At 39.6% G+C, this 27,929-nt stretch overlaps 1 long non-coding RNA gene across 5 annotated transcripts; it reads left to right on the plus strand.

The window, feature by feature from the left end:
- Positions 1-568: 568 nt before the first annotated feature.
- LOC121073444 lies at positions 569-27,333 on the plus strand. Of its 5 annotated transcripts, none has more exons than XR_005821717.1 (5): positions 569-703; positions 15,843-15,965; positions 18,651-18,934; positions 21,581-21,762; positions 27,016-27,333. It is a non-coding gene; the product is annotated as an uncharacterized LOC121073444 (long non-coding RNA). The 5 variants fall into 5 exon arrangements; XR_005821718.1 differs by lacking the exon at positions 27,016-27,333 and adding an exon at positions 21,862-23,335; XR_005821716.1 differs by lacking the exon at positions 27,016-27,333 and adding an exon at positions 21,878-23,335.
- Positions 27,334-27,929: the final 596 nt, after the last annotated feature.

The raw sequence follows: 27,929 nt of genomic DNA on the forward strand, positions 1-27,929 counted from the left end.
TGTTCCTGACTAAAACACCTTTTTTGTGTTACTAGATTCTTCTGCTGTTTTCACAGACTCTATTTACAACTCCTAATATTGTTTAGTTTATGGTACCCTTGAATTTCATATATACATTCAAAGGTGCTTGAAAGAAAGCACAGCACCTAAAATAGCTTGCACCACTGCCCTAAAATATTAATCACTAGTGTAACTCCATAAGAGTTACATCAGGCATGAGTTTAACCCTACCTTTAGTTTTAAATCAAAAGAAATTGATTTCTTTAGCAAACACACCCTAAAACACAGGATCAAAGGCAGCTGAAGTGCTATAAAACCCTCTTATTTCTTCCCCTCTCCACCTTCCCCAAAACCTATGGGGCAGCCAGTAAACTGGCTTTTTAGGCACACCAGTTTCTAAGAAGCTGATTCTGCTATCAGCAACCCTCAGCTGTTAGTAATGATGTTACTGGTGAACACTTCACAGCCCTCCAGGTGCCGAGCTGCTACACCTTGCCCCTGTCTTTCTCCAGATCAAATGAGTTAGTCTCTACGGAATTTAATGAACTTGGAGAGATGTACTTGGTGTTTGGCATAAATATAGGAGAAATTTACTGTTTTCAATAAGACTGAGTTAAACTTGCATTAATTTTACTGATTCCAAAGAGGAAAAAAAAGAAATTAAGAGTAAGAATATTTCTTGAAGATAAAAGAATCTGCACAGGTAAATAATTAATGGAATGGATCTTGGTATTCCAATGTATTTTTGAGAAGGATGTCATACAGAATCGTGCAAAGAAATATTGCATAGACAGAAATGCAGGTTAGTGATTTTGAATAAAAATTGAATTCAGATTTAACTTGTGATATTTAATGTTTTATAGTATTGAATTTCAAGGGAATATTGCTTTAAATTTTCTATGCATATTCTTATGCTACAGTATGCACATCTTTGTGGTTGAAAAATGTGTTTCTGTGGCTAGAGAGTGTGTTTTCATGGAATTTTTTTGTTTTAAAAGTTTTGCTAGATATCTTCATTTCTTCTAACAAATGGAAACCTGAAAAGTGCAAGCACCAGCACTTTAACACATACAGAAGGTATGCAAGTTTTGAATCAACAGTAGTCATTAAATATTTCAGAAGCTTAACATGAGTAGCACAACAGCGTAAAACCAAAATCAACAAGAGTGTCCATGTCTTTACATGGTGTGCATGGTTACACTTGTTAGAGCTCTGCATTGCTCGCAGACAGGGAGCCTCCTTTGCGGGAGCTGGCAAATACCAGTCAGCTCTGGTCTGAAAGCTGGATGGCGATGCTGGCATGACCCCTTGCCCAAGCTAAATATTTCTGTTTTTTCCTGCTGCCCCTACTAAGACAGGGAAACAACATGTAGCTAATGTGCTGTGCAGCTGCTGAATGGTAGCTCTGGAAGTTTGCTGTGTTGGGAGCCGGGCACTCAGTGTCCACATCTTCTGTGGAGGTAGAGCGAGAAAGAACTTGTTATTGCTATGTGTTAGAAGCTCTGTGCATTTGAAGCTCACTGTGTTTTGTGTTTTCCCTCCCAGAAGGTGCCTTGTTAGCTTTATATGCCTTTAGGTCCCTGCTGAGCTCTGCACTGCTTGCTCCAAGGCAAGGAGCTGGAGGTGAAGGTTCATGCCCTATTTCCTGGACTGTGTCACCTCTCCTTGCCCATGTCTGTCAGACCTGGGAAGGCTGATATAGATCCCAGCTCTGACACCTCACTGCTTGAGAGATGTACAGACCCTGTTGGAAGTCATTAGCAAGAGTCTGATTGTATTTGTTCATTTATCATTGCTTGAAAGACATGATGTTTTACCTCCTCAAGTGTGATTGCCCTCACCATAGCCTTTGCTACCACAGGGAGTGGAGACTGTAGGTTTTCTCATTTTGCCTTTCCTGTTTAATTTGTCTATTCGCCGCCCCAATATAAGGGGGCACTTCTTTACTGTGAGGTGACAGAGCACTGGGACAGGTTGCTCAGAGAGGTTGTGGAGTCTCCTTCTGTGAAGATATTTAAAACCCGCCTGGATGCCATTCTGCACAATGTGCTGTAGGTGATCCTGCTTGGCAGAGGGGTTGGACTGGGTGATCTTCAGAGGTCCCTTCGAGCCTCAGCCATTCTGTGACTTTATCTGTGTATTGTCGCAGAGCTTTCTGATTGATGGTCAACGACTGGAGGTTTATGGTGGCTTCTTGGTTGCCCACATTTGCAGGGGCAAGTTACAAGCAGCATGCAGCTTGCATTTGGAGGGTCCTTATTTTAGAAAACACATCGTTGTTCCATGAGCAGGTGCAGCAGAGGGAGTTAACTGTGAGTTAATTTAAAAAGGTGAAGAGAAATCTAACAAGATGTTCAGGGGTGTCACACACTGAGATGCTGCTATCCTGTGTGGTTCATGGGGCACGGTTGCCTTTACTAGGATGAAAAAGTAGCTCTGTCTTGTTATGTTAGAGTCATAGTCAAGGTCCTTCTGGGATTTCAATTCCATTTTATATCCCCTGTGGTTGTACACAAATTCCACAGTAGAATAAATAGACTTTGGCAATGATTACTTGGAACTTTAGGGGGTTAACAGTGTTCTTAGCCTTTTCCCTAATTGCTGTTTACTCTCTCAATGCCTTTCTATGTGTATGCTATAAAACATTCCCCAGAAAGAGTTTTGCTTATTGCCAAGATGTTATGCCTTGCACTAGATGAAATGTCTGGACAGAAAGCTATGACCTGCACCTGTTGTAGTGCTGTGATAAAATGCTGTGAAATAACACACCTGCTGGGAGCTGAGACACCAGGCTGAGATGTGCTCTTCACTACCTGTCCTGCAACTGATATGCTCAAGGAGGGCTGTGCTCCAACTGCAATACAAATGCATTTGGACAACGCCTAATGTCCACAGATATAGATGAAACGTAAGATTTTAACACTTGAGTAAATGTCACTGAAAGGGAGAGATACAAGGACCATGAGGTTCCTCATGGGGAGGTGCTGGCCTGGGCTTAAGGGGCAGTGGGAAAGAGAAGGCAGGCATGGGATTTCAGCTTGGGCATTTCTGTGCCACTTTGTGATTTGAAAGGCTGGATTGTGGAGAACTCAGAACAACTACCAACGTACTTCTACTGGAGATGACTGAGTCAGTCAGCTCCAAATAAATATGTATTTGTTTTATGCAATGATTTTTTTTTTGGTGTGTGATCACTTTCAAATATACATACGTATATCAATATACTGATGTTCTCCTTTATGACAGAAGTAACCTTTTCACAGACTCTGCTTCCTTTCGTATTAAACCCCAGCTCTCATGTCCATATTATGAACATCCCTTCCTACTCTAAGAGAGCTGTTGTAATTTATAGGAATTCAGATTTAACTGAGCTTCAAGACTTACATTATATGGGGAGATGGGAATGCAAAGTTCTAACAAATGTACATGGTCTCAAGTTTAAGAATATGCCCTAAAAAAATTGACTGAATATCTTCCAACAAAGATTTTTCTGACAGAATGTTGGATTTGGTTGAATGATTTCTCTTTACCTTCTTCAGCCCCTCTGCCCCCAGCAATATCTGCTTTCCATGGAATTTTGACTTGTTGAAAAATTGAACATCCTTCCACTCTCCAGTTCTGAGATCTGTTTAAAAATAATGTGCTGTCAGTTATAATTGTTGCTGGGGGCTTCGTATTACCATTTACTCTTTGGCTCTGGGCTTCTAGCTACTTTCATTATCCTTCCTACTGAGGATATTGTTGATCTTCCATACTGACTCCTTGGTCCTTGGATGTGGCAAGGAGGAAATCATCTCACACTCCTGGTTTCTTGCCTTTATCTTCACCCTTTCCTCTCTCCAACTTCTATCTTCTCTCTTTTTCTTTCCCGGTCTTGCTCCTTGGTTTTTCATTTCTCACTTGGCACAATGGCAGTTTCCCTCTCATGCTGTCTTCTAACAGTGGGGAGATCACCAAGAACAAAACTGATTTCTTGGCTTGCCAGCAACTCCAAAACAAACAAGCGAAATCATTGTTTAAAAACTGTGTAAATAAAAGGATATTCTTAGTTTTTGTTGCTGAAATTCTGAGGGATTGAAAAAACAAACTCTTTATGCGTAAAAGTATTTTACTTGGCCAGATGGAACATAATTATATTGGATGTGTATGAAATTTTTCATATTTAATTTCAACACTTTTTTTTTTCAATAAAAGTGAAGGAAAATTGGAAATTAAAAATGGTTTTAAATAGAAAAAAACATCTGGTCTGCCCTTTTGGAAGATATTATAGTGAGTTTGGCTTTTTCAAATACATTTCTTAACAAGAAGACCTTAGTGAAAGAGGGATAATTGTTTTTAGATGTCTCTATCCATGTATCTTTACCTTGAAGAATAAAGCAAAGCTTCAAAAGAGATAATTTCTTCTGTTTTAACAATGCACAGGGGACAGGCAGAGAGTCCTTGTGCTCTGTTCCAGAGCTTGGTGCCATGGCAAACATGGCAGGGCACGTGGAAAAAGGATTAAGAGTCCTCTAAGGACAGGCAGGAGATGCTAGTGGAGTCACAGTAACTCAGTAGACAGTGCACAGAGGTCATACCAACCTACACACTGGATAACTTACGGACCTGAATCTGCAAAGGTTTGAAGCCTTCTCACTTAGGAAGCACACTTTGTCATGCATTTCTTGTAGCGGCACTACAGGCCCCGATCTGTCAAAGTTTTAATTGTAGTTGGGGCCTAATCCAAGTACTACTGAAGTTAGTAGGGAGGTCTTTGCTGCCATGCATGTTCTTTGGATTACGTTTTCAGAAAGTGGCCAGATAATCACCATGCTGAGTCAGATATCATATAAATCCATCAAATAAGCACAGCATAGTACAGGTAGCAGATCTCACGTGGAGGTCTAGCTTTGCTCCATGAACATGTTCAGGCTCTGCAGTTACTCTGCTGAGAAAATGGCCATAAAAGCGCACCTCCAGGACATATGTTATGTCACCACTGGGATGGAAACATCTCTTCTGTAAGAGGCTAATTCAGCCCTCCGTTCTCAATTCATCTAAGACTCTTGGAAAGTATGATAAAAGCAGAGTTTTTTTTTTTCTTGTGGCTTTTGGAAAATGGAGGTTGACCATTTACGTGTCTTCTCATTTCATATAGAAACATAATAATTTTATTATATATTAATTTGGTTGCTATTTTTTGAAGGAAATTCTAGTGATTCTTTTGAAGCTTGGTACATTTGTATCAAGTATCTGTTTGCATTTGGAACTTCCCTAAGTTATTGCCAACATTTACAGCTAACCTAAAACACTCAGTTGTAACCCTTTAAAAGAAGGGTTCCTATTTAAAAGTATGTCTGTATTGTAATCTTACCAGGATGAAATAAAAGATGTTAAGCTATTTCAGGGTGGATTTCATAATTGCATCTCTTTATATCAGACTAGTGATTTTCATTAGCTTAATAAAAAGATATTTTAGCACTTGAATACTTTCCAGAAACTGTTTAATGGATTATCAAAAGCAACTCAATTATGGCCAAACCAATGGCAAGATTCAATATAAACATCAAATGAACCTGATCTTATATTGCTAGGAATCAAATTCCTGGAGGAGCGGTGCCACAAATATGTTAGTCACTATAGCGATGCCCAAATTCCACATGATGATATGCACATGTTCTATTGTGAAGAAGCTAACTTTGGTTATGAATACTTCTCTATGGTCATGCTTAAAGCACATGGAGTTACAGGATGCAAAGGCATGTTTAAAAAGAGGATTTCTTTTAAAGGAAAAGCTATAATACATAGTTTCTTAAAATGCATCAGAGAATTTACATAATTTTAGTCCTCTCTATTACTTGGTTTCATACAGAAGAGGAGGCACTCTCAATTTAAGCTGGAAAACTGGAAATGTTTAATGGCCTCTAGGACCATCTGTCGTGGAGATGCTTTCTGGGGTGGCATCTGATGCTGTCCTCACATCTGTTCTGATCCAAAACATCCACTGGAGTTTACTGAAGCTCCCTCTGTCCCTCTGCATGAATTTCTCTCCAAAGAGAATGGCACAGCCCAAGATTTCTTTGCCATGCAGTGAGCAGATAAATACAGTGCACCATTGTGTGCCTGGGCCGCAAAGTGTAGGCACAACCATGAAGAGTGGGCACGACCAAACCGGCATGTATTAAATGCTGTGCTTACCGGTTTCAGTGGTGATGTCTTCGCTGGCTTCGGTAAAGGTCAGGATTTGGCCCAAGACTCCTTTGTCCTGAACTAGGCACTCTCCTTCTAAAACCACCACAACAGATCCAGCCTCCAGGGTCACTTGATCATCTGGCTTAAGGCTGTTGGTTAATATAATTCAGTATTCTTACACTAGATATCTGACTGAGAACCTCAAATATTTCTACGTAAACTGCCCAAAATACAACCAGATTTCCTTTTTGCCACTCCTAGTACTTAGACTAGTTTCCCTATGGTGAACTACTGTTTCACTGTGATATGACTTATTTTCTCATGCTTTTTCATACAGTTATCCAAAGAGAGTACCCACTCATTCAGTCCTGGGATGGACACAATGTAGTGCCAATGCTGATGCATAGGCTGACACTTCTGATAAAGTCACCTTTTATATATCTCATCATCATGAAAAATGTCCTGTTTACTGAAAATCTCAAACACTTATGCATTAACCAATCTTGTATTTCTGAATCATGAGAGGAATTTTAAAATATAATTTTCGTATCTTAGACTTGATCTTATGTACAATATCTCAGGAGTATATTTTTAATTAGCCTTGTTTTATGTGTTCTGGATGAGCCATGTGGTACAGCAGCTATTTGGGGTGTGACTAAATAGTGAAAATAGAAATGCATGAACTATGACTCATTTTCAAAAAAAAATAATATTTGATATCTGATGTATGACCTCAAATTTGCCCAAACAATTTACTGGCCAGGGGCCATGTATGCCATATTTGAAGCTGAAAATATTTTATTGTGATTTGTAGCAGTGGGAGTGCATGCCTGGATTTATAATGGAAACAATCCTAACCACAGTTATGGTAGAGCTGCCACTGTCCCATTATAAACTGCCACTTTTCCTTCTGCTCATTTCTGCCTTTTTTTTCTTCTTTCTATATTCATCAGAGAAAATCATATCTGTATCAGTACTGAAAATGTTTAAATAAGCTATGTTTCTTTCCACCATTTTAATTCAGGTTTCCTGCAGTGCATTTCTCCATAGTACATAAGCATTGGGTACCACAGCAAAATATCCTAAAACTGCTCCTGTGAGTTAGGTATTCCTGTTTCCTGAGATATATAATGTAGAAGGAGAGTGGTACAGTTATATTCCATCACGCTTGAGTTCTCTGTGTTCTTTTGTGAAAAATAATAATAATAATAAAAAAGAGTCAGAAGAGGGGATGTATATAGAAACAAAGATGTGATTTGTGATAGAGTTGGAGTCCTTATATTTATTTTTCTACTCATAGAAGGCTGAAGGTCTGATTTATAAACAACTTGCTGTATATTTGCTTCTTCAAGGCATCTTTAGAATCTTCCCAGCCACTGGATTTCCCAAAGAACTAAGCTTTTGGGGGATGCTGCATTTGTTCATACAGCGATTTTTAAAGTTGTTCCAAAGAATCTGATTCCTGGATGTGGGTGGAGTCACCCGGTCTGCCGTCAAATTAACGTGGAGTGCTCATGGGGCTGTAATGATCATACTGGAGCGATGCCTTTTCTGACATATGTATATGTTCCTGCAGAGGAAATTTGCAGACCCTCTCTCTATTGGCCTCCAAGGAGACTTCTTTCAGTTGAATAAATTTCGAAATTAGACACACACAACTTCCAAGCATGCCTCTTCCTTCATTTTGTGGTTCTGATGCACGTTACCTCAAACCAAGCCCCAAAATGTGAGTTGTACAGTTTTAGAGAAATTTATCAACATAATTTTATAACAACCACATGTATAACTATGGCACAGGTTATGTTAACTGTTTTATGTCATTTAGCATGTATCTTATTGGGACTTAGAGGATTCTGTGTTCCACTAGAAGCAGAGCTATTGTGATAAATGCTGGTAGAGACAGAGTATGTAATATTTTTTGAGCATTTTTTGTGGATGTACATCAACAATTAATACATTTAAATCCTTTAAGTACTGTGACACCAACATGCTGTTTTCTATGCAATACAATTTCAATAAAAACAGTATAAACCTCCACTTCTCTTCTTGCATTTTCCTGTGTATTTAACCAGATGCTATATCACTATCCTGATGCTTATTGGAAAACATACAAATATATTTTATCTGGTAGTTCTTTTACCTTTAATGCCTTGTCTTCATTTTCTTGTGAAATTTCTCTCTTCAGGTAGTAAATAGAGTGCCATTTCCAGCCTGAGATAGTCATTTTTTCATGGAGATCATATACATCACTCACCTGTCTTGTCTTATCAGACACAAGAATTCTTGTCATTTGTCTCAGAGCAAAGTTAGTATCTCACATGTTGCAACAGGTTTCCTGTGCAACCTCCATAATTTCGTTTGGACCACTTCTGGTTTAGTCTCAGTTCTCTTGATTTATAATGTTATTATGTCCCACATCATAATATTGTGAGATAATCTCATGGTCTTTTTCAAAATATTTCTCTTCTCCACACCTACAGAGTATCATGAATGTCACTGTCCCAGTTTTGTAGGTGGGAAACTAAGGTGTTTAAGCTTCCTATTCAAGTTGCTAATATAAACACCAAGGCCACTTTACATTAACAGTAGACAGAACCAGAATTTGGCAGTACTGGAGACTGGGTAGTCTAAATAATTCATTGTCCTCTTGTACCAAAATAGATTCCTAAGACCAATACAGGCTGAATAGCGGTTACAGAGATGAAAGGTTTATCTTCATGCTAACAATTAAAACCCAAAGCACTTGACTTAAACACAGTGGAACTTCTTACTTCCATTATCCAGTGTGCCAAAAGGGTTGAGATAACATTGCTCTGTCCTTACTCTTATCATGCATTGCAGCTTGTTTGTCACTGACCAGCCACACCACTCTTCCACTAGTAGAAGTGTCTTTTCAGTGAAGAAATAGCTCAAATGAGCTGCCCATTGCCTCAGAAGACATGCAGGGCAGAAAAAGGAATTGATTTGAGGACCCACAGTCTCAGGATGGTATCATAGTTATTGTACTAACTCTTCGCACAGTGAAACCACTGCCTGATGCTGAAATACAGTGGTGGATTCTTCTTCCCTTAGTCTCAGTGACCTGTTGGATACTAACCAGCCATCCTCTCTTGTTCTTCTTGCCCATGCTATTGTGTTTCCACTGGACCAAGTCACAAGTCTCTTGGAGCTTGCAGCTCAGCTGAAAATGTACAGGCATTGGAAATACATGGGTATTTCTACTTGTCAAGACATGTTGGATCTTCAGCAGAGCTTGGTGTTTCATCCAGATCCAGCCTGATGTCTGTGTAGCTATCTAAGCATATTCTGACTTCTTAAGAAAGCCTACATGACTGCCAGACCAGGAGTGGTAGTTTCTGACCCACTGTCTGCCTGAGCAGCTCTGACTATCAATGTGTTCCACATGGTGGAAAGCACGGCCAAACTATGTCATTCTTTCTCCTTGCCCACATCCAGACCTGGCTGGGTCATCCATGTCACAGAGAGAGGAAAGCCACATGATGGGTGAGTTTTCTCATGTGGTTCATCATGTGTGCTCTGGGGGGCTGTGGTCCCTGCCTAAACTGCATCTCATCCTAGCTTTGGAACCACTTTCCTGGATATCTTCCTTGAATGTCTGTTTAGATTGTTTCAGATTCTTCTAGCTGACTCACTTCAGGACTATTACCATGGAAAAAAAGGATGTATTCAGGGAAAATAGAAGGGATTTGGACCAGTCAGTGTAAATATGTGATGTAGGCACATAATGAAATACTGTGGGTATCCTTGAGTGAGAACAGATAAATGACAGAACCATTAAGGGGAGATGGGCTGGAAGAACCAAATCCCAAGCTGTGCACACCGTTTTCTTGGGTTTCTAGATGAACAGTGTCACCTCAGTTCTGAAGGTGCTGTGGGGGTAAAACCCTTTTCTTTAACTAATGCTGTGTTTTTTCCCAGTCCCAAGTTACGACAAAGGTTCAGCTTAGCAACTTCAGAAATGGGGCTGTTGAAATCTGTGGAGGTGCTGCACTGTTCTGTACACATATGCCTGCACTTTGCCAGCACTTTCTATATAAATGATTCCCAGATTTCCAATTGTATTTTGTTTATAGACACGTTTTGCCTATTGTAAATTGCATATGGTTTTACCTCTAACCTTGGGTCTGATCCTTTCACAAAGAATTTGGCTAGGGAAAGGAGTAGATGATCCACTATTTGTTAGCAGTTCATTATATATGTGTGTGTGTATGTGAATGGATATAGATATATATCTGTGGGACCGATACTGGGAGGTGCTGAGCTTTCTTAATCTCTTGTGAAGTCAACAGGAGTTGAGGGCACTCAGCACTTCCCAAAGGTGGTCAGAAAATATCAGTTTGGGGCAACCTCTTGCTCAAGATTTTGCTATCTTGAGTAGAAAAAAAAATGATAAGCTTCTTAGAGCCTTTCTTAAATGCTTTCACCTTGAGATTGTAACTATTTATGTTTTACCACTTTTTCACATGGAAAATGTGTTGCATGTTTTTTTGTTGGAGTTTTAAGGATCAGATTGATGAAGGAGAGTTCAGAGCCAGACGTACAGTGTAAGAGACAAAGGTTTAGTAATGAGTTCAAAATTTACAAAACACAGAAGCAAATATGGCTTTAATACATGATGTGACCCTTTATAAGGCTTGAAATTACTCTTCAAAAATCATTCTGGCTTGACTTCAGAGCCGAGTGGATTGTGGGATACCACAGATTGACTTTGAGTAGTGGGTTGGTATTGCAGGAATTTTTTAATTTCCTGTAACTCACAACAATTTTCTTCCAGTTAGACCTTATCCTGCTGCAGTGTATTTACTGAACAATTTAGTACAGTGTATAAGCCAGATCAGAGGCACATGCGTGCACTCATACGCATACACACACACACACACAGAGTGAGGAAAATTAAAGAATTAATAACAAAATTTAAAATGATTAAAAGAGAAAGGTACTGTGTGTTGTTGTTTATGTTTTTATGTGTGTAATATATTTAATATCTAACTAGTGATGTAAGGTGGAAGAAGAAACTTTGGGCTGAAACATATTTTTTCTTTTTTTTTTTTTTTTTTAAGCAAATAAAGATGGTTTAAGTTGCATTAATGAATTGAAAGCAATTTGGCAAAAGCTGGTTATTATTGTTTGTAACAGCCTTTTAATTAGTTCTTCAAACACATTTTCAAAACCTCCCCAAAGATACCTAATTTGCATAACTTAAAAAAAAATGTTGCTTAAACTGACAAAGCTGCTTATGTATTTATTAACAGTAAAACAGTACTAAAAGGATCCCAGTTCAAGGGGAGAAATATTTCATGCCACAGAACTGCATGTACTAATTTCATTCAATTGTCTCCCAGGTATTGCAGGGCAATTATTATAACATAACTGAATGTAAAAAATACAACCTAGAGGTCTGTTATGGTATAATTCAACTGAAAGCAGAACGACATGAATGACAGCAATGTATTAGGGTCACTAAAGCTATAGATACAGATTTATTTCTGCTGCTGATTTTAAAAATCATATTGATGTCAATGGGCTAATGGAGTATATATACATATATATGTGTATTGTTATTAACGTATCATAATAATAGTGTATGTTTACCAAGAAACCTAACACTGTTTAAAAGGTATTTATGTGCTCACACATACACACACAATGCATACGAATATGAATTTACAGCATGCTTTACTTCTTATCTAAAATCTATTCTGTCCAGGGAAAGCCTTTGCACTAACTGTAATTTGGTTTGTGCTGGGCCTTGAAGAAATGGGAAACATCTGTATGTTGTGGTTAAAATATGATCATATCTTCATATTATTGGAAGGAGAATGCTTGACTGAGTGAACAAGATGAAAAATTGCAATATGTTTCTAAAACTTTAAGAATTAGTGATAGTAACAGTGACACCTGGCTATACTAGTGAAAAATAAAAAGGTAGAAAAATAAAAGTCTAAGATTACCTTAAGTGAAGTAATTAAATGTTTCTTTAACTTCTGGACAGCAAATAGGAAGAGATCATAACCTCTAGCATTTTGAGAAGCAGGATGTATGATGGGATTTATTAATAGATACAAAGTAAATAACGCTTATTAAATTTCAAGGTAAATTTATTTTCTCCTACCTACCAATGGAAAAAATTCTTTTGAAATAACACTCATTAGAAATTGAAGGTTATACTGACAAAACAGAACTGAATCCTTCAAAAATAGCCCCCAGTAAAAGTCATAGAAAGATCTGAAGCTAAGCCTATGACAAAAAAAAAAAAAAGAGAAAAAAGAAAAAAAAAAAAGAAACTTAATATGCAGGCAAACTTTTTAATATGTGAGCCAGACACAGAAATATTGGTACTCTTTGAAATGAGCAAGAATTTGATGAAACACTAAAGGGTTTCCTATATTTTATTTTATTGGACAGCAACAAGTAACTCAATGAAAGAGTATCCTGTAATAGCCAAATACTTCTCAGTGTCAGCTCAGTACTTTAACAAGCGTATTTCCCTGCAATGCAGAAATGTTCCTGAATGACATGAGTTGTGTGTAAATTGCAACCTTGGTTCTTCACCTAAACCCCAGCTGGAATTCTTCTCTTGACTTAGTGAGGCTTTCAAGCAGGCTCCAAAATAATGAAGGGACAAATCCATTGAAGTCTTTATTTATGTCTAGATTGTTTTCTCTCATCAAAGATCCCCCTGAGGCTCTTCCTTCTGCATTCTCCTGCCGAGAGTTTGCACCTCCCTGTAAATCAAGCTACACCCCGGCTCTCTGGAATCTCATGGATGAAATCAGGATTTAGCTCTTTCTTGGTCCCATGGACTCCCTCACAGCTGCTCAGGCTCCTCTTAACTCTTGGAGATGCTCAGTTAAAGTGACCTCTTGAGCATTGCAAGTGTTGCCATAACTAAACTGTCAGAATGTCTGTGGGAAATCAGTGAATTCAGCAATAACTTCTCTAGGCCCTAGTTGGACCAGCCAAAATGGGGAAGATGTTCAAAGGGATGTTCCTGTCTCCTTTTGGACATATACAAAATTCAACTAGAGTGAAATTTTAGAACAACCTTGACTTGTCTCTAAACTTGGATGAAAAGTTATCTTCAGTTTCCAAGACAAGTCCCATTTTAGATGTTTCATTTACCTGGCTATAGAAGTCCACGTATCTGTTGCACCCAGGCTGGATTGCTTTTTTAATGAAAGGGGTATTTATCCTGCTCCAGGCTATGATCCTCAGTTTCTCCACAGGTTCAAGGTCACTGTCCAGTGGATTCCACATTTAGGCGTTTGTCCTAAGGTCTCTTAAGGTCTTAACAAATTAATGTACAATCATGTAGATCATAAGGTGAATATATATCTAGAAATCATTTTGATAAATGCATCTTTTTTGAGACGACAAATTATGAAATCAGAGATTTGGGACAGTGTTTTCGCAGTTGTAGGGATCAAATTTATGGGGCAAATTAACAACAACAACAACAAAAAAGAAGAGGTCAATCCAAATTTTAAACCTTTTCTTTTTTTTTTTTTTTTTTTTTTTTTTTTTTGAAAATATTTCAGGACTTTTTTCCTTGAGAAAATACTTTCATTGTAAGCAATTCGTACAATACTCAAACTCTCTTTAATTCTTCCAAAAAGACTGGGTTTGCCTCCCTTTCTCCATATTGCTTCTGTATTTGATCAAGGAGAGGGAAATGTACAAAAGATGTTGTTATTAATCCTGCAGGGAAAGCTCTGTGATACCACAATAGTGTGTAAGACAAGTCTTGGGAATTTCTCAGAACTAGTGTTCGTTTGGTCCAGCCTGGATTCATTCTGAGTGAGCTGCTCTTCCACAAGTAAGTTTCCTGTGGGCAGTCTCATATTAATCTACTTCTAAAGCACTGTACATATTTACATTGGACCTGTGTGATATTACATATATGCAACACAGGTTTTAGAAATCATATCTGGCAAAATCTTGTGTGCTGTGATTTTAGCAATCTTCACATGAGCAACTCAGTGCATCCAAAAGACAAATGAGAACAAGGGAAAGGACTGTCAAATAGAGAAAGACCAGAATGTCAAGCTTCAAAAGGGGGGTTGGTCTTGTGCATAAGGCCCCGCATAAGCGATCAGGCAATCTGGATTCAATTCCCAGCCTTTCCACAAATCATCTGTGAAAGTACGAGTAACGCATTTTTTCTGATGCTCTTCGTAACATATTTGAAAGCATATGTGATGTTCCCTGCTCTTCTCTAGCAGTGGAAATGCTGGAGTATTATCAGCCATGCTACCAAGTCAATTTGACAGGTCACTGTTGGATGAATATGTTGCTCCTGACGACAAGTGCCCCAGCTCACTTATTACGATTTTGGAGCTCTTTGCGGGTGCACTCAGCAGAGCATTTGGTTACAATCATTTCCTTTGAGTTACTTAATCAATATCTCCTGTCTACTTAGCCTGCAGTGCCAGGGTAAGAGAATGAAAGATGTAGAAATAGATGACCTAAAGAGATGACAATTCATACTTATCAAGCTGTATATTTGGTTCTAAGGAGCTCCCACAGCAGGGGAGGTTCAGCTTTACATCACACTGGAGCTGTACTGCGAGTTCGATATTTCAAGCAAACTCTTTCAGCCAGTGGCAGGTTCATAGGCAACAATGGGAGCAGAGGCTGCTTCACATTGCTGACATACCAGTGATGCCAATTTATGAATTCTTCTGTAAATCTCTGGAGATACAAACCATCTGTAAGGCATAAAAAGACAACAACATTTATGCATTTGGTTACACATAAGAGGAGTGAATACGTTTTGTTTAGACAATTCCCATGAATTCCAGTCACAGGAATCACTGACTCTGTCTTGTTTATGAGCTTTAAATAATGTTAGCAAAGCAGAATTTCCAAATAGTTATGCAGAAACAGAGATTACTAGGTGACTGCCTTACACTTTGTTTTTGTTCCTGTGCCTTCTAAAGGGACAAGTTGCACCCATTTGAATACACTAGTGGCTGAGCAGAAATAAAAGAGCTTATCTGCTAATTTAATTTTATCTTCTAAATCAAAAGCAGTTATTATGGGAGAATCAGTTAAGTCATAATGATATGTTTTTGCTTCTTGAAACTCCTTTATTAAAAAAGGAATAAACAATGATATATGCAAGGGACTTAGGGTATTTTCCAGGTCTTTTATCTTCTTTTGACCTTGGCAGTTATGAGTACAAAATATATCTCAGCATTAGTCTGAGAAAATTAGGATTTATCATTTTTAGTAATACTTAGCAGAATTTCCCAGTGTATGGGTACTATTTTTCAATGCTTTGCCAGTTTTCAGAAACATAACCTATCTTTTACCCCTCAAAGTCACTTACTACCACATCTAAATAAAAAATGACAGCCTGTCATCTGATTCATCTGATTGACAAGGTATCAGTATCACCACATGGTCTTTTCTTATACCCGGCAAAGCACAGTAAGACAAGGAAGGGAAAAATAAACATTTATGCTGAGGTTAAAATGGCTTGTAGTAAACAAGCTTCTAGAGCAGTGTTTGCTTACCCTGGGATGGGGCAAAAGTTCTGAATTGCTTCAGTGGTATCAGTGTACTTAAAAAACAACAACAAAAACAAAACAAAACAAAATTTATAGGAAAGCTTCACTCAGTTCACAGCAAAATTTCTCTCTTCTCAGGGTAAGAAGTTCACTGCTTGGCTTGTGGGCATGCACCCCTCAGCTTTGCTGCACACAGAGAAGACACCACTGCTACTCTGAAGGGAAAGAGGATAAGAATGAAGGGTGAATGAGGAACCTCAGGTTTTTGGCTCCACTATTATTTTCATCTACATTCAATAATTTTGTGTCCTTACACCAACAGCTTGCAGTTATATAGGTGCTCAGTGAATTCTAACAGATTCTGCTGCCATTCAAACCTAGGCACTGGAAGAAAGGCATTTTCTTCAGAAACTTTGCCTTACACGTACATATAAGCACTGTGATTACTCCCTGAAAATTACAGGACCTTCCTGCACAAGAACGAGAAAAGTCCTATTATTTATCCTGCTCTCAGCTCAGGAAGATGGGGTGAGTTCAGGGATCAGACAGAGCATAGGATCACATGCAAACCTTGAAGACTCTATACAGACTTCAGTTTTTGGTGGTGTGTAGGGTAAATGACCATTAATGACCTTTAATCCATAGTATGTGGCTCACAGTTTGGTAGCTTTCTGATCCTTTTGGCCTAGAAGCACTTAGCTTTAAGTTACTCAGCAGGCTGACCTCGTGATTTAACCAAGTACAGCTGAAAACAGTGAAGTGAAGATAGGCTGTGAAGGTGAGGGTTTCCACTGAGGTGTAGGTGTCACACCATGAGAAAAGCAACAGAACTGAGTCTTTGCTGTCAGGAATGACCTGAAAATCCAAGGCCTTTAAAGTGAACTTGAGATCAGCTTTCCGTGGCTTTACTGAGGAAGGCTACAAAAAGGCCAAAATGCTCCAGGCCACCTAAGAGTGCAGATGTTAATGAAAACAAAAATCAGAAGTTGAAGCATAACCAATTTAATGCCTGTCCTAACTTGTACATGAGATATCCACTTGCACGGCGTTCAGAGGGAGCTGTGACCTCATTTCCCCTGGCACGCTGGTCGGATGTGTTATTTTCTCATGCCATCACAAAGTAACCAGAAGCTTTTGTTTCCAAGTGATAACTTGCACAGATGCAAGTTATTTCCCAGTAATGCAGGCACTAACATGTGTTGCCACTGGAGTTTGAAATGTCCATTAATTTAACAGTAAATCCCTTATCCCTGTAAAATGAAAACACCATATTCTACATGGACAGAGAAGAACATATAACTCTGCTTTTCAGATGTTAGAGCCTCCAGTGGACAATTGTTCACCAATTTCAATTTACACAGCTGGCTGTCTCATCCTGAAAAGATGCCTTAGGACTGAGAAAGCATGGAAAGTAAATTACCATCTCATTCCAAACAACATCATTTCCCTCTCCCTCAGGCTAAAATTGAGGTATGTTAATACAACAATGTTAGGAAGTCAGCCCTGCTTCTGTTGGCACAACATTTGACCTGTGTAAAGAGGCCAAAATTTTCTGAATCCATAGAAATAAAGTTCTGTAGATACCAGATACTTGTTTGTCTTACCCAAGGATGATTACGAGGAAGAGACTGAAGTATGCAAAGCCACAAAAGGTTTCATTGCCACTGGAGTAAAAATCAAAACAAACCCATCTTGCGAAGTTAAAACAAGAAAAAAAAATGAAGTGGTTGCTGCTTTATGTTAAAAAAAAATATTGAGCACGTTGAGGATTCTGTTCTCAAGTATTGGCTATTTTTATTTGTCCGTGTAACACAGCAGTCGGAAATACTTATTGCAAGACAGTCCAAATCTCTTTCCAACATTATCAACAATTGCAAGGGAATAATCTGACTCAGCAACTTCATTATTGTTAAGGACACTTGAGCATGCTGAGTTTATAAATTTGATAATGCTTGGTTTATGAGTTTGATTACTGAGTTAAATTACAGCTCACAATAATTAACCCAATTAATGCACACTCTACTACTGTGCTGAAAATAATAACAAAACACACAGCCAAATGTTAATCAAGACCTGCATATGACATGGGGAAATGGGAACTGTGGAAACCCCCCCCCAGTCCAAAACTATTCTCTTTCATCCTTACTTCATTTATTTCTGTTAGATTGTTTTAGCATTTGCGAATTGTTTTCCAGAGCTATGGCACAATAACAAGGAGTCTGGAATTGATATAGTCTCAAGAAATACTCTAAAGTAATATGATTTTCTCTTAAAGTTTGATGTTTAGCAAAACTTTAGAATCCATTTAGAATTATGTTTTTCTAAATGACCAGAATTGTTTTCCTTTTTTTCTGGAAAGGGGTGTGAGCCAACTAAACAATACCAAAGACGACATTGTTCCCAGGCATGTTAGAAGTTACCTCCCATATACTATGAAAGTTAAATGCTGCTGGGAAGCTAACTGCCCTCTGCCTTTGAAAATCTCCTCCTAAATTCCTGTCTTGAAGCATAACATCAGCTGTATTACTGTAGCCTAATAGGTCACAATATTCAAGCAGACTTTACCAGAATTTTAAGGACCTTTTATTATATTTATTTATTTTAATTTTTTGTAGGAGCGTAAACAGAGGCGGGGTGATGTCTTTATGAATAAGTGCAGTTCAATGACTCCTCAGGTGTGGGAATTAACATCCATCCAGCTCCAAATGTACTTTTATTGTCTGGCTAAACGTTATTTTGGGGCAATATCAAGGTTCAGCCTGGGCTGCAGGGGTTGGGACTGTGGGGCAGTTCTGGGGTGCACAGAGATGCAGCCCAAAGCAAGTATGAGGGCTGAGTTCAGCTGCAAGACACCTCCAGAGTTCAGGTGCTTCCAGAACTGGCAGGCAGTGGATAAGTGGGCTTCTTAATCACAATTTTGGACTTTGCTGTCTCTGTTGTACCTAGGTCCTGCTGTGAACACGTAAGCTGTGCTGCTGATGCTCGTAATTCCTGCGGAACACGTGGGCGGCTGCCTCTCTCATTCAGCTATGATCGTCCTCTTCCTTTCCCAGACTCCCATGAAAGCGTGAAAAGTGCAGTTATTCATGCACAATAAGGTGTGATCGTTATCGTGACTTGTTTCTGCAAATGTTGTTAAAACAAGGCAATATCTGAAGCTCCACAAAAGCTGTGCCTTTCTCATGCAAAGCGTAACATTCCTGGCGAGTCGAATGCTGTGTCAGAACCGGGTAAACCAGAATATTCCTAACATTTTAATGTATGTGCACACTCCTCCACTATAAGATATATGTGCATTAGCCAAGGAGAATGCTATCAACAAAACTTGATAGCTAATGTGGTTTACCATCATCCTTTTTGCAAATGAGGTATTCATTTAAAGACTGTTATTAACTATAGAAAGGTCGAATTTATAGTGCTTTTTGCTCATATTTAAACCACCTCCTGCCTACAGAATTTATCTGTAGCCTTCTGCAAAACCTTGTTCGTGTTTGCATTGCTATGTAAATAACATTATAACAAGCATAACCCTCCAAACAAAGTCTGAGGCTTAAACAAAAGAATCAGTTTTCAGGAGATGTAGTGCAGCTTAAATTTTAAGACTACACTCTTGAGTTATCTGACTGTTTCTAGAACCTCTCTCTCTCAGCCTCCAGACAATTTGTAAGCAGAATTTACGGAACATTTACAGGAAAACAAATTGATGAACAAAGAAGGACATAGCCCAGCTTTGGTACAAAGTTCAAAAGGAGATTATACAAATCCAGAATATGACCACTCTAGAGACCATATTACAAATCTTTCCACTTTGATGATCTTTTGTTATCCAAAACCAGATTTTAACAGCCCTTTAACAAGCTCCTTTTCCAGGAGAAATTCAGAACTCTCTTTCTTTTTCAGCTACCCAAAGAAATCCTTGGGGATCTTTGGCCTTTAGGGCATAGGATTTTTTTTTTTCTGGTACAATTAGAGGTTTTCACACAGGACACAAGTATTCTTTTCGTTTGTAAGTGAAAGCAAGAGGAAGGGACTACGTTCTTCCAACCACGTAAGACTATAGTAGTCCACATGGAACTTAAAACTTTGACGTATGTTGACGTAAGCCATATTGGAATATTGTGACTGTCTTTACATGCTGATGCCTGACATACCATTAACTGTTAGCCTTCCAGCTCAAAAATGCTCAAGTACAGGTTTCTCTGGTTCTCTCAGTTCTGCAATATCCTAGCCCAGAATATTGTTGCTAACATTAGTGTTTGGTGGAAGCAATAGACATATAAATGGTTTCAAATCATGCCTCAGAGCGGGAAAGTAGTTTGGTCTCAGAGTCTCTGAGCTCAGGGCAGTGCTAAGTGCCTTTGTGCTGGTCTTCTAGGGAGTCACTTCTCAGTTTCTTAGCTCAGCTGCAAATCACAAGCTGGCACAAGGATATAGTGAGGCAGTGTGTCAGGATGAGGTGCTCTGGTGTGGTGAAGAAAAGCTTGAGGAGTAAACCTGAGACAGGGGCAGCTGCATGTAAAGGAAGGACCCCTTATATTAGAAGGGATGAAAAAGTCTTGGAAAGTACTATGAAAAGTAAACGGTGGAAATCAGGACAAACAGAGCTATGATTCATCCAGGAAAAGGTTTTTCTTACTATATATACGTCCAGATCTTGTTTGAAGTGTGGTAGCTTGGTTTGCCTTAGGTTTGCCATTGCATGGTTTGTAATATTTCAGTTGAAATGATAGTGGCCAGCTGCCCAAAATGGCTATGAGTACCTGCAGCTATACATGAGTTGTTACTAGTTTGGGTATTATATGCTGAAAAGCAACAACTCTTTTGTAAGGAAACGGTACTGTACTGAAATGGAGAACCTTGCCAAAAACTGTGTAGTGTTACTCTTTCCACCCATAGGATTTAGCCCTATATTACTTTACTGAGAAATATGTGGGTGGGCATGTGCAGATTGGAGCATAAATCTGAAGTTTATCTCCAGCTCCACCTGAATGCTGTTCCCCTTTGTGCAGGAAGTCAAGCACAAGGTTCAGAATTAAATTAATGGTTAAGCACTCAGAAATCTGCACTGTTCATGTGTTTACATGCTGAGTCTGCCAATGTCTAGAAAGGTGGCTACCAACTATACAATTTTAATGATTGTTGGAAATGTGGATATCTGATGATCTAAGCTTCATCTGCTGTAAATTAAAGCTCAGATTTCTTTAAATCAATTGAATTTTCCATTCATGCTGAAAATGAGATATGATATCAAAAGCGTAAAAAGCTCAAAAGGTATTAAGTGACCTTCATCACTCTGTCAGATATGATCACCAAATTGATTAATTTCCCTCACCTGATATATGTAGTAACTTCTAAAACAAAATTATATTTACTGGGACACGTCTACAGTTCCTTTTCTTGAATACATTAACAACTAATTATCTAAGAGAGGCTTGGAAAGTTCTCATTATATAGGTGTCTGTTGTGTCTGATGTGTCACACAATGATTATGGAATGAGATTTTTTCAAATGTCCTGAGTACACAGGGATTGCCCATAACTGTTACCATTGTCCACAACCTTTTTTTCCTTAGCCCCACAGAATCCAGGATTTTCTTTCCTACTCCATGGTAAATGTGCTGTGCGGGCTAAAGCAATTACAGGAGATTTTCTTATTTTTTTCCTCATCTAATTGAATATATTTAACCAGGTATTTATCCATGTTAAACTTTGATACATATGTAGTAAAACCCTACTCTATATTTTTATTTAAATTCCTCTGACCTCTAACTTTAGAGCTCAGGATCAGTCATGTTTAGCATCAGACCAGCCAGAATTCTGCTGAGTTGCCAGAGCTCTGCTGAACCTTCAGAGAAACCTGCTAGTTCTTCTCAGCAGGATATCTCCAGGAGTGTATGCTGGACTGGACACGTGGATGAAGGCTGGAATCAGAAGGGCACAGTCCAGCAGTTGTCATTACAATTAATTGGTGGACTCCATGGTGTCCTACCAAAGAAACTGAGTACTGGCTTCTGAAGAGTGACTTGTGGAGTAAAACAGCTGTGCTGAAATATGGAAAGGTAATTATTCTTAATTGTATTCACCAGATGTCAGTCATACCAACTCAATTGCATGCATCAGTTAAGGTGGGAGTACCTGCCAGAGAATTGCCTGCTTAGTCTCTTTTTTCAAAAGTCAGGATGACTGAGTCCACGTCAGACATGCATGAACACATCTGTGCAAGATTCCCCCCAGACGGGCAAACATCAATATTCCTACATCAGTGGCCAGAGGCATGGATGGGGCTGAGGGACCTGCCAAGAGCTACCAGGGAAGGTCTCAGGCAGCTTCCTGGGAGAGGCTCTGCACCTCCAGAGTCCAGGCACGGACCAGCTTATCCACCACAGTCTGGTTCTGTGAGAGCTCACAAATGAAGTGCCTGTTTTTGTAGCTCCAGGCACGATATCTGCCTATAGCCATACCCTCTCCCATGAAAACAGACACACCACACTGCTGAGAGCGAATGCCAGAGAGCCTTGAAAGGAGGCGGTAACTTTGAGAAGATTGATTGTTTTCTTCCCCAAAGAACTGCTGTTTCCCTATAATTTAGGTTTCAAGACTCTTTTTCTACCTGGACTGAGTTTCAGGAAAACCTTACGTGATGCACAAAATCAAACCCTAGCTGCCTGATTTATATTTTAAAAATAAAACAGCTAGAGCAAGGATTTTTTTTTTTTTTTTTAGACTGAAGGACTGATTTTTATTCTTATCATTACTTCTATAATATATAAGACTTCTGTAATCAATAGTACATATTTAGAGTTATTGGGAGATAATTCATGTTGTTCTGCAGTGTCTGGCCAGGTAAAGGGCAAAGGTTTAATGCAGTCTCACTACACTTGATTTAATAAGGTCAGTCACAACTCCATACAAATTCAGATTAGTATAACTTAATTAAGCGCTTAAAAATGATCAGCCTAGCATTTTACTGTGTTGCAGGCCAACTTGTCCTTTCCTTTCAGAGAACAGGGTAATAAAACTACTCGCATTACTTTCCCAGGTGAAGTGGTACACAATTTTGCCATTGATGTCACACGGGGGAAAAAGGCATCAGTTACAAACGTTAACCCATCATCCCATCGCATTGTACTGACCCTTCAAGCTCACAGTCTCCTTCTACATATGAAAGAGAGGCAGTAGGGTTGTAATCACATGCTCAGAAGTGTATTTCAGGCATTTCGGCACAGCCTCTAATTATATTGTCACACGCAATTCTTTCTCACAAACCTCTGGCCTCATTTGGGGCACAGAATGCCCCGCACTCACCTGTTAGGTAGTTATTAAGTACTATATTTTCTTCACTCGATGTGGGTCCCATACCTAATTTACCATATTCTATTCAAATTTTCCTCTGAAAAGTGACTGATAGGTGTCCTCGGATGTGAGTTTGTGGCTTCAGTGCTCTGCTGAGTTAGTTGCTTCACAAACATCAGTGAATTTATTTGCAGAGCGTGTCTGTGAGAGGAGAGGGTGCTTCACAAATGGGAACTTAAATGCTGAGAATATGACAGCAAAACGTCCACTAATTTAGCTGACAAGTTTGAAAGGTTTGAATTTTAAGAAGACATCGAAATTATGCATGTGGTGCCTAAAGCCCAGCTCCTCTTTGTGTCAGCTCCAACCAGGAGTGCGTTGAGCTTTGCAGGTTGGGCTCGGTCCCTCATTTGGCACCCAGAAAGGGGGAGCCACACACAGGGAGCACCTTTGACAACAGCTGCCTGATATCTAGCAGGGATGCAGTGGAGGCAAGGACAGCATGCCATTTTCCAGGGTATCTCACCTGCTTTAAGTCTAAGATCATTGTTCCTCTCCTTGCCTCCTTCCTTGTCCTACAGCCTGTCACATTCTTCCCTCCTCCAGCAAACAATACAAGTTTGTCCTCTGAGTAAGTCTCTGGACACTGAATGTGTCTCACACAGGGGTCGTGAGGAGAAAAATAACATTTTGTCACTTAGTTAAAGACTGTATTGTTCTGTCTATGCTTGAGAGACAAATTACACCTCCCAGGCAACTTTAATCCTGATATTGCTCAACTTTAAAAAGCTTGCATTTACTTTGTATTCCAGCACAGCTTCTTGGCATGCATTTCCCTATTTTCTATCAAGATTAAAAGAGACAAAATCCCCAAATTATTGAATCCATGTCTCCTCCTCAGCCACCTTAGTTTTAACGTCTATGCTTCCGTCCTTGTACAACTTGTCCAAATTTTCTGTCCTTGCTTCTGCTCTAGCCACCTCTTTCCCCTTTTCTCTGTGGCTCTGAAGGTTTTTTTCTTGAATTTAAATGTGTCTGGGCTGAACAATCAATGGCTGAGCGTGCAGGAGAATTGTTTCCGTGGGCTGGTCTCCAGCACTGGGTCCCAATACATTTTTTGGCTCCTTGGAGCTCTGCTCAGCAGTGAGCTGGAAGACACCTTGTGAGGATGAAACCCACAGCTGCTAAAAACCTGCATCTGCAGTAAGTGACCTTGGTTTCTGAGGGCTTGAAAATTGTCCCAAATGGATGTGTTTTTCTTAATGGTAGTAACAGTAAAGGAAAGGGAAAAGGAAAAGGAAAAGGAAAAGGAAAGGAAAGGAAAGGAAAGGAAAGGAAAGGAAAGGAAAGGAAAGGAAAGGAAAGGAAAGGAAAGGAAAGGAAAGGAAAGGGAAAACTGAAAAAAAAACGTCTTTCTCATATTATGAACTGCTAAGCCATCTAAACAAGAGGTCAACAGCCCAAGCTGCAGTGTCAGTATATATTCATATATATATAGTTTTACAGGGATAAATACAGACAAGACATTATCAGCACATTATGAATGAAATGTAATAAAGTCAAATGAACCCATCCATCTATCCTTACAGATTTTGAAATTTTATACACTAATTTCCATGTTCCTCTTTGACACTGAATTTTTAGGAGAAGAATTAATTCAGAGAAATGGCTCAATATAAATTTTAATCATAGCTTTCTCAGTAAGTATGTAATTTTTAAAAGAAATAAAATGTGATGAGATCAACATTTTTGATTAAACAAGGAAAATGCTTATAGGCTTCATCCTGATAGAGCCTTGATTCCTTAAGCAACACATTATGAGATGTTAATTAAGTGACAGTAACGTGTAACACAGCACCCATTTTTAATTTATTCAGGCTTCATATTTTTCCGCACTGAAGGGATATTCTCACCTTAAGAGCAGAGCAGCCATGTAAGTGGCAGAGCTGATGAAACCCGGTTTCCTCTAAGCTTTGTGGCTGGGGGCTGAGCTCAGCCTTGCAGATCACTGAGGGTCCGTGGGGAATGCCCACCTGCTGTAGCTTCCCCCATGTGGGGCACTACAGGCAGATTTGGGATTTGCTTAGAAAGTGCTAAGGATGCTTTGTCTCTGCTGCTTGGGCAGTTGTGCTTGTTTAGGGTTTCTGGATGCCCAGAACAATGCCAGAGCTCACTGAATGGGTGCAGATACATTCAGCATGTACAGAAGGTCTGACCTGGTCCAGACACAGGGGTACACTGGATATTCAGGTTATTTAACACACTGCCATTGCAGCACAGTAGAACACCTCTATTTTACTGGATGGAAATGTAGCACAAACCAACAATCCCCATCCAGTCCCTGGTGGTGCTCATCCCATGTTTTTGTCTGGGTTTTCCTGCACAGCACGTTCCTCCGCCACCTGACTTTAGCCCAGTCTGCATCACTCCCTGTGTGGTTTCACCTTTGCTCTCTCCGCTCTCCCTGAGTCTTCAAAACTTGCTTTCTGCTCATTTTGAGGTATTCAGACTGCTAAACACCTGAACCCTAGTCATTTTAGTACTGATGATACAGCAAGCAAGCCTCAGAAGTCCAGTCTCCAGCTAGAGGCAGCAGGGTTCAGTGTCCTTTGCTAAGGGGGTGAGTCCTCCGTTTAACTCAGGTCAGTGAGACCTTAAAGCAGATACAATGCCTGCTGCTGAATATTGTGGAAAGTCATAACAAACAGCCATGCCAATGTACAGTGCCACTCATCGTTTCTGTTGCAGCAGGGACCCAAGCATAGGGACCCGAGAAATAGGTCTCTGAGCACATCTCAGATAGATTGTGGAGCTCCACCTCGTTGAGTGGTTCTTTGGGGAAGAAAAAAATAAGCTTTTGTGTGGCTGTAAAACCAAACATCCTTGCTGTTCCCCACAGGGCAAACACCAAGAAGGGCAATTGTCATGCCTGAAATGACTTCTAGAGTGATTTTAGAAACTGAATGTATTTTGTAGATTTGAGGTTAATATTTAAGGGAACGTTACATCAATCAGTTTCATGAACTACAGACCTACTTATGTTTCATGTTGAAGTTATCCTTTTAGAAGTGGGGCCCACCACAGGGAACAGCGTTGGGGCAAGTGTTTTTAAAAGGAGCTGAACACAACACAAAAATGAGAGCACACTGCTTAAACAGATCAAGTGATATGTTCAGTGCAGTGAAATACAGTTTCAGTGCTATGTTGAACAGAAATCAAAACAGAAACTGAAATCAAACCCTTGGTTGTTCTATGGTCATTTAAAAGAAATGTTCTTTTCTTGGAAGCAGTGCCACGTATTAGGTTGGTTGTTAATCTAAATTTAAATGTCCTTAATTATGCTAATTTTCTTTCCTGGCAGATAATTAAAAAGAAGATTTTTAATGAGTTAGATGTCTTAAGATCCTAGAGAGAAGGAAATAAAGAAAGAGAGAGAAGAGAGAGAGGCTGGTGGAAAAGCTAAATAAAACAAAACTCAGACCTAAGATGCATTCAATGCCACATTCCCCCTGTCATTTAGTAAGCAGCTTAATTTCCTTGTGTTGTAATTTGACATTTCCTGACTATGTGTATCCATTGCCATTTACTTTTTCCTTTTGACTATGAGCTATTTGGGCCAGAAACCATTTTTTGCTCTGTGCTTAGGACAAGGGAGTCCTGGGATAGAGCCTGCACATCAGTACCCTAAAGGAGAAATAATGCCAGAGGAGGCTTGTTCCTGCAGAAGAAATCCTGACCCACTTTGGGAGTGATCACTCTACAGTACTTTTATCCTTCCTCACCACTTGTTTTAAAAAGACTTGGTCTCTGACCTATTTTCACACTGATTTCTGTGCTAGTGAGGCTTTTATCCTTTAAATTGTTGGATACTTGTTTATGTAAATACAGCACAAGTTTTACTAACCAAACAAGATTCAATATTTTTGTTGGCAGGAGACAGCTTTGTGTTAGAAACGAAGGTGCATGTAATAGAAACATTAACTTCAAGTCCAGTATACCTTTCTGCATTCTTCTTGCAGCTGGGAATGAGCTGGAGACACCGAAGCCAAGGAAAAATGTATTTAGAGCCTGGGGAATAGCAAACGGACATGAGAAAACAGCCTCCCATAGAGTCTCTAAGCCACGAACAGTTTGAGTAGAATATTGAATCACGGGCACTAATGGAGGAGAAAATTTAGGGCAGAATTTTGGGCCATAGTTTTGCTTCACCCAGTTCTGGAGAGAACATCCAGAAATCTCCAGTAAAACCATCGAAACCACTGGAACGAGCCACCCCGAGAGACGGACACGTGCCGTCTCAGCCCGGTTCTCCGCTCGCGGATAATCCTCCCGGCAAAAGCTGCCACCTCAACAGGTGCTGGTGGCCCCCACTGCCTGCTTCATTAAGGGGCCATGGACTGTGTGATTATGGAAGCTAAACCCTCGCTGATCTCAAGGTGAAGTTCAACTGGAAGGGCGGCCAGCGGAAGAGGCATCCCTATTGTGCTGGCTCCCCGGGCTCCCTCCTGCAGCACAGTTAGCCCAGCACGGCGCACAGCACTAATCCCTAATTCAGCAAAACGCCGCAGCCCCTGCTTCACTCCCCAGCTTGGCTACGCGAAGGCAGGCTTTGCACAGAGGGAGAGTGAAAGGAGAGGTAAATCTGCAAGAGATATTGATTATTTTTTTTTTTCAGAAGTAATAGTTGGGTGCTGAATTTCCTGCATGTAAATAAATTCTTTGCTTATACAGCCAACTGCTAATAAGCTCATTGTATATACACGCATATGCACATATATACGTGCACACACACATATATGTATTGCCTCCCTCCAAATAAATTACATGTAAGTTGCTCAAAGATATGCTTAGATGCGAGGTTTCCGCAGGTTAGGCTAGCCATAAATTAAAAGGATCACTAAATAAATAAAAAATTGGCTTTGTTCCGTTGTAT

This window comes from Cygnus olor, chromosome 7, assembly GCF_009769625.2.
Source record: "Cygnus olor isolate bCygOlo1 chromosome 7, bCygOlo1.pri.v2, whole genome shotgun sequence".
Classification (NCBI taxonomy): Eukaryota; Metazoa; Chordata; class Aves; order Anseriformes; family Anatidae; genus Cygnus; species Cygnus olor.